Here is an 11,406-nt window from a genome sequence, read left to right on the forward strand (position 1 = left end):
TTTTAAAAACACCATACACAAACGGCATCCTAAGGGGCTAAGAGTTGTTGAACATGTCTTTGGCCCGGGCACTGTGCTAAATGCCTTACCGACTTTCTCCCACGTGTTCCTCTCCCTGGCCCTCTTGACCTTGGTCTTAGATTCCAATATTACGGATGACCATCACATCAGAATAACTGTTCACAGTCGTCTAGCTGTTGCCAAGTGCCCAGCACTGTTATAAGCACTTTGAATATTTACTTTCAGTTAACGGCATTTTAAAACATTGAGCGTCTCCAATCCTTGCAGACTGTGAGTCTGATACAGGGATTTTAAGGGTAGGGGGAAGACTATGTGAGTTTGGAGAACCGAGGGGAAGTGTTCAGATGCCCTGACGTGTGTAAAAGCAAAGTGGTCCTCAAATTCCAATAAAAACGTCAAGGAAACTCTGGAGAATCGGGCAAGCAGCAGGACTAGAGGCAAGAGCTCAGGGTGTACAAAGGACTGTTGTTTAAGGAGAGAGAATTTGATTTAGAAAACTAGTAAATTGCTCGGAAGGATTAAAAAAAAAACTATGGTATTTAACCTTACAAACTCATTCGCAGCTAATAATGAGCTGGTTCAGACAAGGTCAAAGGCATAAAAATGTTCCGGGGGGTAGATTTTAGATTAGGAGTAGAATGAACAAAGAAGTTTAGAAAGAGAGCTATAGATGTTTCAAAAGTCAGAACTGTCTTTAATTCCTAGATTCTGTAGGGTATTCCTTGATTATTGTCTTATCTGTTCAGTTCAACTCACATTTTTGCACAGAACAAAAGATGATAGGTTTTAACGTAGACACGAACAAAGGGGTGTGGCTCTGCTTTCCTCAGTTTCCCTCCATGGCCGGTTCATGGTTAATAGAATCCCATCCCAGAAGGATTAATCCTCTGGGGCCGTTCCCAGGGATGGAAGGAGATAAAAAGAAGGCCAGGACCTCACTGTAACAGGAAGTCATAATACATATGTGCCGTGATCTAGATTTCTCTTTCCACTTCTAGATGCCTACAGCATTTTCTCTTTCTGTTTCAACTTTCGTTGGAGTTTGACTGGAATTGTAGTTGCAGACCTTTTGTTATTGTTGCTATTTGTTATTAAAAGCATCTAAATATCAGAGAGCAGGAAAGCATCTTTCTTAACTGCTAGTAAGTAGACTCCACACAACAGTGGCTGAACTAGTTTGAAGTTAAAAAAATTATTTTTCTACAAGAGTGTTGGGAACCATTAACTGATTCATGTTCCAAGGAAGTGTAGTGCGTACTAGACGCTGTAGAGAATGTATCCAGCTTGTTCCTTTACTCTCCAGCCCCTTTGCTATCATTTTGCCAAAACAACAAAGATGTTTTCTCTTGCTCCTTGCATCTCAGTTGCATTATGGGCAGTTTTGAGATGAGAGCTCAGAGGTAAGAACTGGATGAGACACAGAAGACAGAGCCTGTGTAAGCGAAGAAGTGGTTGGAGCCGTGGCCCACTCACTGCAGGTGTGCGGGACGGAACAGCCGCTTCCCAGCTCTCCCACTACCTCCACTCTCCAAGCCACCAACCCCTCCACTTTGGACGAGAGGTGCCTCCAAATAGGGCCTCCTGTTTCCTTCAGCAGCCAGACTGATCGGTAAAATGCCAGCTCATTTAACATCTTTGCAAAAATGTATCTAATGTCTTCCCATCTTAGAATAAAAAGGGTTACTTTCCATGACCTTCAAAGCCCCCTGGGGACAGGCTTCCCTCCTCTCTGACTTCCTCTCCTATTCTGCCCCCCCCTGCCCCGTCCAGCGCCCCAGCTGCTGTCTTTGTTGCCACTCTACTAAGCATGAAATCTGTTCAGAAAGTTTAGCCTAGAACATTTTTCCCCAGTCAGAGGCTTGCTTCTTCTCTCCCTTCAAGTCTCTGCTTCAGTGCTATCCCTCAGAGAGGCCGTCCCTGAAGATTTCCTCCTTCGTCATTCCCATGGCACTTACCCACACTTGAAATTGCATTACATACTCATGTCTATATGTCTGATGTCATTTATATATATGAGTATATGGAAGCAAGTGTACATATCTATACTTTGAGTGCACAGTCTCTGGGGCGTTTTTTTCACTGCCATATTGTTAGGTGCCTGGTATACGATAAGTACCCACTAAGAACTTTTACAATGAATGAATGAATGAATGAATGAATAGATGGTACTCCAGGCAGATAATCGTTATTAAGAGGGTTCAGGAAATGGCCAAGGATATTTTTGCAAGTGGACCAAATAAAATAATGGAAATACTTTAAACATGTAGCACGGACATTTTAAGCAGAAAGCAAGCCAGGGTTAGGCCAGGAGAGTGGGGGAACCAGGACAGATGGGTGGCGGCAAGAACTAGTCTCCTTGATGTGAAGGCAGACTTTCAGACTGTGAGATGATGTGTTGTAGAACGCAGATTCCAAAGATGTTCCTCCCGAACTTCCATCCCTTCCTTATCCAATCAAACACTAATATTGTTGTAAAAGTATTTTGCAGATGGAATTCATGCCACTAGCCAACAAACCTCAACATGGAAAGATTACCCTAGATTAACCCGGGGAGGGCTGGGAAACAATGTAATCATATGAACTCTTAAAAGCAGAAGAGAAAGGCAGAAGTCAGAGAAATCTGAAGCCTGCAAAGGGTTTTGAACTTGATTGCTTGTGAAATGGAACCACAAGGGAAGACAGGCAGGTAGTGCCAAAAAGCTGAGAACACCAGCCCACAGCCAGCAGGGAAACGGGGATCTCACTCAGGTCTACAACTGCAAGGAGCTAGGCTGAAGCAGCAACACAAAGGTGCTTGGGACCAGAGTCATCCTCAGAGCCTCCAGAAAGGAATGCAGCCCTGTTCATGCCTTGCATCCAACCTGGTAACGCTCAGAGCGGACACTGGCTGGGCCACGCTGAGCCCAGACATCTATAGCACTGTGAGATAATAAATCGGTATCATGAAGCTGCTAAATGTGTGGCAATTTGTTACAGTACCTACAGAAAATGAAAACAAGGAAGGGTCTTGATGTACAGAGGAATAGGAGAAAGGCTATCAGGTTAGATCCTTAAGTAGAATAATCAGGTTAAGACCCAATTTTTGGGACCCCACACACTACAAGGGGTATCACAAAGAAAACACGGAATTGGAGTTACCAGACCTGGCACAGTGTCTTGGAATAAGACCATCTAAACTAAATTGACAGGGCGTCACTTGGGCTGCTAGACAAGAGCTTCATATAAACACCCTGACTCAAGGCCACAATTAGTGAAAAGCTTTGTCTGAAGCATGAACCTGTAGCCACAGTGATAAAAATAAGCAAAAAATAAGGTTGAAATTGGGGGCAAGAGAGATAGGAGTTTATGGATGGGGGAATCTGTTGCCTGGAACAATGTTTTCCAAAATGCAGCTAAGAAATCTTTCGTGGGCAATAAATAAGTGAATAAAGGTTCTGAATGAATTAAATTACACTTTTTTAAAAATACTTTATTTATTTATTTTTAGAGAGGGAAGGGAGGGAGAAAGAGAGAGAGAAACATCAATGTGTGGTTGCTGGGGGTCATGGCCTGCAACCCAGGCATGTACCCTGACTGGGAATCAAACCTGCAACACTTTGGTTCACAGCCCGTGCTCAATCCACTGAGCTACACCAGCCAGGGCTTAAATTACACTTTTATCAAAGGTGCCCTGGTTACATATTGCCCTCAACAAATCATCCTAAAATTTAGCTGTTTAGGATGACGGTTTATTGATTTCATGAGTCAAGGCTCAGTGGACCACATGCCTGCCCTTGACATTGCCTGGTGTATATTGGTGAGACTCATGTGGGGGTTGGCCTGGACTGCAGGATCCAAGACAGGTTCACTCACATACCCGGTGTCCTAGCAGAGACGGCTACAAGGTCAGTCTCAGTGACACCCCTCCGTTTTCATGCGGTCTCAAGCCTTTTCCTGTGGTCTCTTCAGCAAAATGTGGTTAGTCTTCTAGCAAGGTGGCTCAGGGCTCCGAGAGTAGGAGATTCCGGAGCACCAAGTCAAATCTGCAGGGTTTCTGATGGCAGAGACTTTGCTGTGCAAACCAGCAACACTCCAAGTCCCTTCCTTGATTCTTCCACAAGTTAAAAGATTATGTAACATGACGTTTTGTATAGTTTGGTTATCAACATTTTCAAGTTTACTTTTCTTTGCAAACATCATTTTTACATGCAAATCAATAGAGGTTTTCATTTTAAAAAACAACATTGTTAAAGACACGATAGTTAACAATAAGGTGGAAATCATTACCCTCGATATTCATCGGAGTACAAAACAAGCAAGCTACCGCAATAAGTCATGGAGTCCTAATTCAGTTGGGGCACCAGCCCCGGCTCCAGGGAATCTTTCTCTTTGGGTGGGGAAGATGAATTGACATTTATTACTTTTTAAATGCTTGTTTGTTTGTTTGTTTGTTTGTTTTCCACATCTGCATGTATTTCCCTGAAAAGAACATTTTAACATCTGTGGATCCGGAGGCTTCCCACTGATGATTGCAAAGCAAGTGTTTGGTGTCAGTTGTACACGTGGAGTTGGACATCTTTATTTTGCAAAATCTATTAAGCCAAATACGTACAAAAACATTATAAATTCTTCAGTGATCTGCAGGACATTTCTTGAGCAACAAAAGCCCCTCTAATTAGGATTCTGAAGACAGGAAATGTGCTCTTTAGTAAACGTGTCTAGCTCCTTAATGTGGCTCTCTTTAATGTAGCACGATCAAGTACCTGTTCTTTTAAGGTGACAGACTTCACTCCTACATACTACCAGTGTCCCTACCACGGGTCCTACAGGGGGCCACGTATTCAATGACTCCATATAAATCCATCAACACAGTATTTAAAAGGCACTTGGTGAAAATGGGTCTAGAGCCTACAGAAAAGTCAGTTACATGTTTATCCGATTTATAGAATAAAACCATTTTAATATTGGTAGTGTTTCTGGTGCCTATTATATTTATAACCGTAATCCAATTGAGATTAGACTCTTGAACCCTTTCTAGATTACGGCATTAATAGTCTCCATGATGTGAGCTCAGTGGCAGAATTGGACATGAAACCCAGGGCTAACATTGAAGATGCTTTTATTTATTCATTTTTTTTTACTTGGATCATAGCAAAAAAACAGAAATTTCTCCAAAATAGGCTTTTTCTAGTCATGCAACTTTCCTGAGCCCGTGTCTCCTCTCACAATATTTTTCCTTTGATCCCCCATTTATCCTTTTTTGAAAAATCTATATTGCATGAGAACTTAACATTTCTTGAGCCAAACACCACTTTAAGAACCTGATTAAAGCCGTGGTTCACTTCATAAATGTACACAAAACACTATATAAAATTTCTAGACAACTCATGGACCTCCAGAAGCTAAACAAAGAATTCCAATGTGCAAAAACAATAATAAATATGTTTTAAACAAAAATTTTCGAAGAAACAACTTCTTACAAGTGAAAATTTCACTTCTGAAGTTAGAATATATTGATATGCCTTGGTAATTGTAAAAATACTTTTAGTGATTACTTATGCATATAAGCCATAATAATATTAGAGTGCAATAGCAAATAACACATGGTTCCAGCAACCAGGGATCTAAAACCAGGGAGAGACAAATTACTTTGTAGTGGAATAGTAATCGTGATACTATTCCACCACAGTTAGACAGTTATAACTGTTATAACTGTAACTGTATAATCACGATACAGTTAAATAGAGTGTCAGTCCCGTAATACAGCCGACAAAGAAGCAATTAGGCTCTTCAAGTGCATTGCCACAGGTTCATGCACACTGCATACAGACGGCAGTTCCCTTCCTGTGCTGTATGGGTAACACGGGGTGCAGACGCTGTTAATGCTCACGTCCTCGCTGCCCTCCCTTTTTGCTCTGTGTTTACAATGATGAGACAGGTGATCGGCCACAGACGGGGTCCTGGAGCAGCTGAACTAATGCCAGCCATCAACCATCTTTGAAATTCTTATTTCGTGAGGACATTTTTAAAGGTTTAAATTCCTACTGGACTTTTTCTTGCAGACAAAAGCATTTCTGACTGATTCAAGTCCCCATTCCTAACCTGGGAATCATAATTTAAGAACAATATCGACAGATGGAAGCTCCATTAGGGGAAAGAAATCAGAAAAGTGAAGGAACTTAAAACTACATCCTATTTTTCCAAAAATGTCGGAAAGGGACTTTAGAATGAGAGAGTGTATGTTTTCAAATATTTGATGGATTCTCATGGGGAATTATAATTATTTTACAGAACCAGAGGGGTAGAATTAAAACCAATTAGGTTTTAATAAGGACCAATGAGGAAAAAAGTTTCTACCATTCACTTTTCTCCCAAACACGGGTGCTTTGGAAATGCAATAACTGTGGAGGTTTGTTTTTACCACACCCCTTCCCAGGGAAAACTTTTCTAAAAGTGTCAATCTCTGCTTGGTTGTATCCACATTACTTTTAAATATGTTTAATAAATACGTGTCTTATTATTCCTTTCCGTGCTGTGTACTGCTCTAGACCGCGCATTCAGTACGCAACATTATGCCCAGTTATGAAGGCTTGGTTTTACTTTTCCGTTAGTACGGTAGCTCCCGTGCAGGAGAACTTGAACCCCCTAGGAGACAGTTGGCAATGTTTCGGGATATTTTTGACTGTCACAGAGCAGGGAGGGGGTGCTGCTGGCGTCTAGTGGGCGGACTCAGAGGGTGCCGCACGGCAAAGGACAGCCTCCACCACAAAGGACTGCCCCTTCCAAAGTGTCCATAGCGTTGAGGTCGAAGAGCCCTGCCTTGGTAGACCACTCCTGTCCCCCGTCCTGCCCTCCTGTGTGGGGCACCTTCTCAGGGGACGGGTCTCTCACCTTCCACTTACAAGTGAGTCAACATGCCCTGAGGCTCTTTTCTCCTTGCTGTTATGGAAGTTGGAGCAGCCGGCGCTAGGGGCCGGGCCTTCATTCTTGGAACGCTGGCACTTGGTGTGTGTTTCCTTACACAAGAACCAAGTGGCCTCCGAGAGGTTCTGAGATCTGGGCATTGTTGGGACAGTTGATGGATTATGCAGGTGAGCATGGCACAGACTGATGACAGGCAATTACTGTAAATCAGCGCTAGTCTGCCAGCCACGTGCAGCTGATTGCGAGAAGTGTACGGGAACCAGCCCTGGTCCGTCCAGTTTAGAAAATTAATACCGTGCCCAAGGCCAGGTTTGCACATTTTCTGAATGAGCTAAGTGGAATGTTTTCCGTATAGCCAAGTGAGGAAATGGAGAAGAATGAAAGTTTTGTTCCTTCAGGGGCATTTTTTTATAGATTTTATTTATTTATTTATTTATTTTTAGAGAGAGGGGAAGGAGAAAGAGAGGGAGAGAAACATCAGTGTGTGAGAGAAACATCTACTGGCTGCCTCTTACATGTCCTCAATCAAGGACCTGGCCCACAACCCAGGCATGTGTCCTGACTGGGAATCGAACTGGTGACCTTTCATTTTGCAGGACAATGCCCAACACACTGAGCCACACCAGCCAGGACTCAGGGGCATTTTTAAATAACATTTTGTTTAAGGGGAAAGCAGCACTTGCTTTTAAATTGTAAGCACAAGTTAACATGTTTCAGTGTTTAGAGAATTCTAGAAATACAAAAACTGTGGGAAATTCAAACACACAATCATACAATAGACAGTTCCCAGTTCTCTTTGTACACTAACTATAGACATTGGAAAGTTTTTTGCTTGGTTTCCTTTAAACATCTTTTTGTTCAAGAATAAAAGTTATAGAAAGCCTATAGCCAAACTACACATTCTTAAATGTGGTCATTTAGAACAACCCCAATTCTATTCTAACTGACTAAAGAGAAAAAAGTTTTTTTCTTTTTTTTTCCAACCACAATAGGCTAATGTAGAAAGAAAATCACCAATAATATAATAGATGAAAATGTGGTCAAAGCCAAAAAGAAAGCACAACACGCAGTATTTTAGAAATTCAGCAGCACGTGTGCATGTGAGAGACAGACACAGACAGACAGACAAGCATTACGGTTAAGGTCACGTAAGATCAGGGGAGGACACGCTATGAAATTTGCTTGCATTTTTACGAAGTTATTATTCATGTTCGATATATACAGTGTACGTGCCACTGGATTCCATCATGCCAAACCAGAAGGATTCCTGAGGTTCTCGTTTATTTCTGCTGTCTAAAGCCATTACCTTCCACCTCCTAAAAGACTCAACACCACAGCTTTCAAGTCAAGGCCAAAAACACTCCATCTCCAGAAGTCAGGGAACAACTTGAAACATGATTGCTCTTTGATGTGCTTTGTTTTCCTCTCACGGCAATTCTTTTCAATCGTAAGAGTCCACCTTGGCTTCATTCAAAACCTGATACACCGTGAATGGTGTCCCTCATCAGCCATCAAAACTGAGGGCAAGCTCTAAAAATGTATTACCTTTGTTCTGAATCACTGAGCATGTGATTATAGATGGGTGAGTGAATAATCACTTTTGTCAGTTCAAAGCTAAGTTCTAGAGGCTGCATACTTTCCTCGATGTTTAACTAAAGCTTCTTGGCTCAGTTTACTAGGCCAGAGCTACCAACTTCCCAAATACTGTTGCATTTAGAAACACAAGGGGCTCTCATTTGTGAGGATTCCGCACTTTGAAGAGTGTTTACAGCTCTGCTCGTGGCCCTAGAAGATGAGGCTCTGGAATCCTGCTAGTGATGGGTACTCATAACATTCAAATCCCAACCAATGTCTCCAGCCGCAAGTCCAACTATCGTATCTGATCATACACACTTACAATTCTGCTACAAAAGCTGTCTCCTTTTCTGAATTTTCTCTGTATCCCCAGTCTCTGTGCCTTTGCCACTTCATTCCTGCAGTTTTTCTATCCATCACTTCTTCTAACAAAACCCTACACAGTTAAAAATTGCATTTTTCATGGTGACTGCCTAGATCTCATGGTGAAATCTTCTACACAGGTTTATGTACACCTTCACACACAGTCAAAAACCTTGTCTTCTAAGCACCTATATCCTGGGTACATATATTATTATACTCTCTTATTTTGCCTTGTCTTAAAATTAATTGTACACATCTGCTTCTTCCCTCACCCCCTAGACTTCTTCACCCCACATTGCATTTTATGGCCTTTCAAGACAAAGGCTATGTTTCCAACATCCTTGTATTTGCAATAACTCCAGGTTTATTATATGAATGATTACACAAACATGTATATGAATACTAGCTTGAGCAAACACCATAAACATTAATTTATTGTGAGCAAATATGAATTTTAAAATGTAGCCTGTTTTTATTTAGATCATTGATATTTTATTCATCATAGATATTTTGCACTGATTTTGACTTTTTAAAAATGTGATACTAGATTCTTTTCCTAATTACTGAGTCTTATGTCACCTCCCCTTCCCTAAAGTTGGTGCCGCATGCAAGTTCTTCACTCACCTTAAATCTGGTGCTAGAATAGCCATGACATCTAAGCAACTGCTGAAAAGTTAGTAGAACATAGTTTTTATTTCATTGACTTTGCTCAATGCTAATCAAATCCTAATGCTGAAGAAGTATTATAATATATAGATTTGAGAATTAATGAAGCTTTAAAGCGTATCATCCGCCCTCTTCATCGTATGATGAAGCACCTGAGGGCCAGAGAGTTCAGGAGAAAGTAGTCCAGGAAAACAGTTTGACTTTCTTTTTGGTTGTTGATGCTAGATCTTCAGGTAGATCTCTTTGGCTGCTGTGACCATAAACAGAACCCAGTCAACCTCCCTGTGCAATGACCCAGGTTCAAGGCCTTTGTCTTTATTAGTGCTGCTCTCTGTTAGTCTGAACGCAACCAATCTTGGGATAACAATGCATTCTAAATAACAAAGAGAGAGACAAAGCTTAACTTTTGCAACAGCATGAATGGAACCGGAGATTATTATGGTCAGTGAAATAAGCCAGTCAGTGAAAGACAAACACCATATGATCTCACCTATAAGTGAAACCTAATCAACAAAATAAACTAGTGAGTAAAATAGAACCAAAGGCATAGAATCATGGAATGGACTGACAACTGTCAAGGGGTGGGGGGAGGTGGGAACTGATTAAAAGAAGGTGAAGGAATTAGTCAAGAACATATATGAAGGTCCCACAGACATGGACAACCGATTATGGGCCACATGGAGGGGACTGATTACGAAAGTGGGGCGTGGTCTTGGTAGAAGAGCGAAGGGGGAAAAGTGGGACAACTGTAATAGCATAAAAAATAAAATATTCAAAAAGCCCCATTAAAAAAGAAAAGAAGTAAACTTCAATCATATGCAATTTCTGCTTATCTCATATGCTGTTGGACTCTCATGCTTTAATATGGGCATACATTTCCTTGAAATATTTTATAATATACACATTAAAGGAACATTTCTGAGAAGGTAGGAGAAACGCAATAGTTTGCCGAAGGTTTTCTTATTAAAGCTTTCTCTTCTATCAGATACAGAAACTGCCATGCAGTGAGAGGAACACAGCTGTGGAGAGATGTTCTCGCTAAGACAATGGTTCTTAACCACTTCGCATTGGAGTTACATGGGAACACTTTTAAAACATACCATGGCAGGGGACTCCTCACCAGTTATTTCAGAAGCTCTGGCACTGAAGCTCAGGTGTCGGTATTTTTTAAAATCTCTTCAGATTAATTATGCAGCCAGGAAAGCAAAGTGTTGCTGCATGACTTCGTGACAATGTTCTTGATTCTTACTCTGTATTTTCTTATCATAGGCCACATGATTTGATTTGGTTTAGTTGTAGTTGCTCATCTTCAAAGGTTACCCATACATAATTTTTGCAATGGAGAGAACAGCCAGCCTCTCTCATAATCCACTTTAATGTTGGGAGTTTTCCTTTGAACCTAAAAGCCAAGAGGGGTACAGAATGCTTTGCTCATCTTGCGGGCCACGGCAGGGATTTATCTATCACGTGGGCACATGGACCTGAGCTTATGTCTTCTTCAACATTAACAGTAGGTTGTGCTGACAATGCTTGAATTGGATGCAGTTCACAGCTCTTCGTATCTTCAGTGTGCTACCAGGAACATGTCCCATTTCTATCTACCATTAGCCCCCTCCACTTCCTGGCCTTTTATACACTATGACTTGTAATCCTTGAATGAATGTTAAGACATTCCTTAATGAATGAATGGATGTTTTAACATTCATTCAAGGATTACAAGTGATAGGACCAAGGTGGGCTGAAAATGGAGATACCCATCTTGAACAACAATAAAAAGAGAGAGAAAAGTGGATGCATATATGTAGAAGAAAAGAGGGAAAGAACTGGACTCTGGATTTCAGGAGTTTGGAGCTTCTAGCGTACCCACTTTCTTTTCAT

Source organism: Phyllostomus hastatus, unplaced genomic scaffold (genome assembly GCF_019186645.2).
Source record: "Phyllostomus hastatus isolate PE091 unplaced genomic scaffold, TTU_PhHast_1.1 phas_contig_86, whole genome shotgun sequence".
NCBI classification, from domain to species: domain Eukaryota; kingdom Metazoa; phylum Chordata; class Mammalia; order Chiroptera; family Phyllostomidae; genus Phyllostomus; species Phyllostomus hastatus.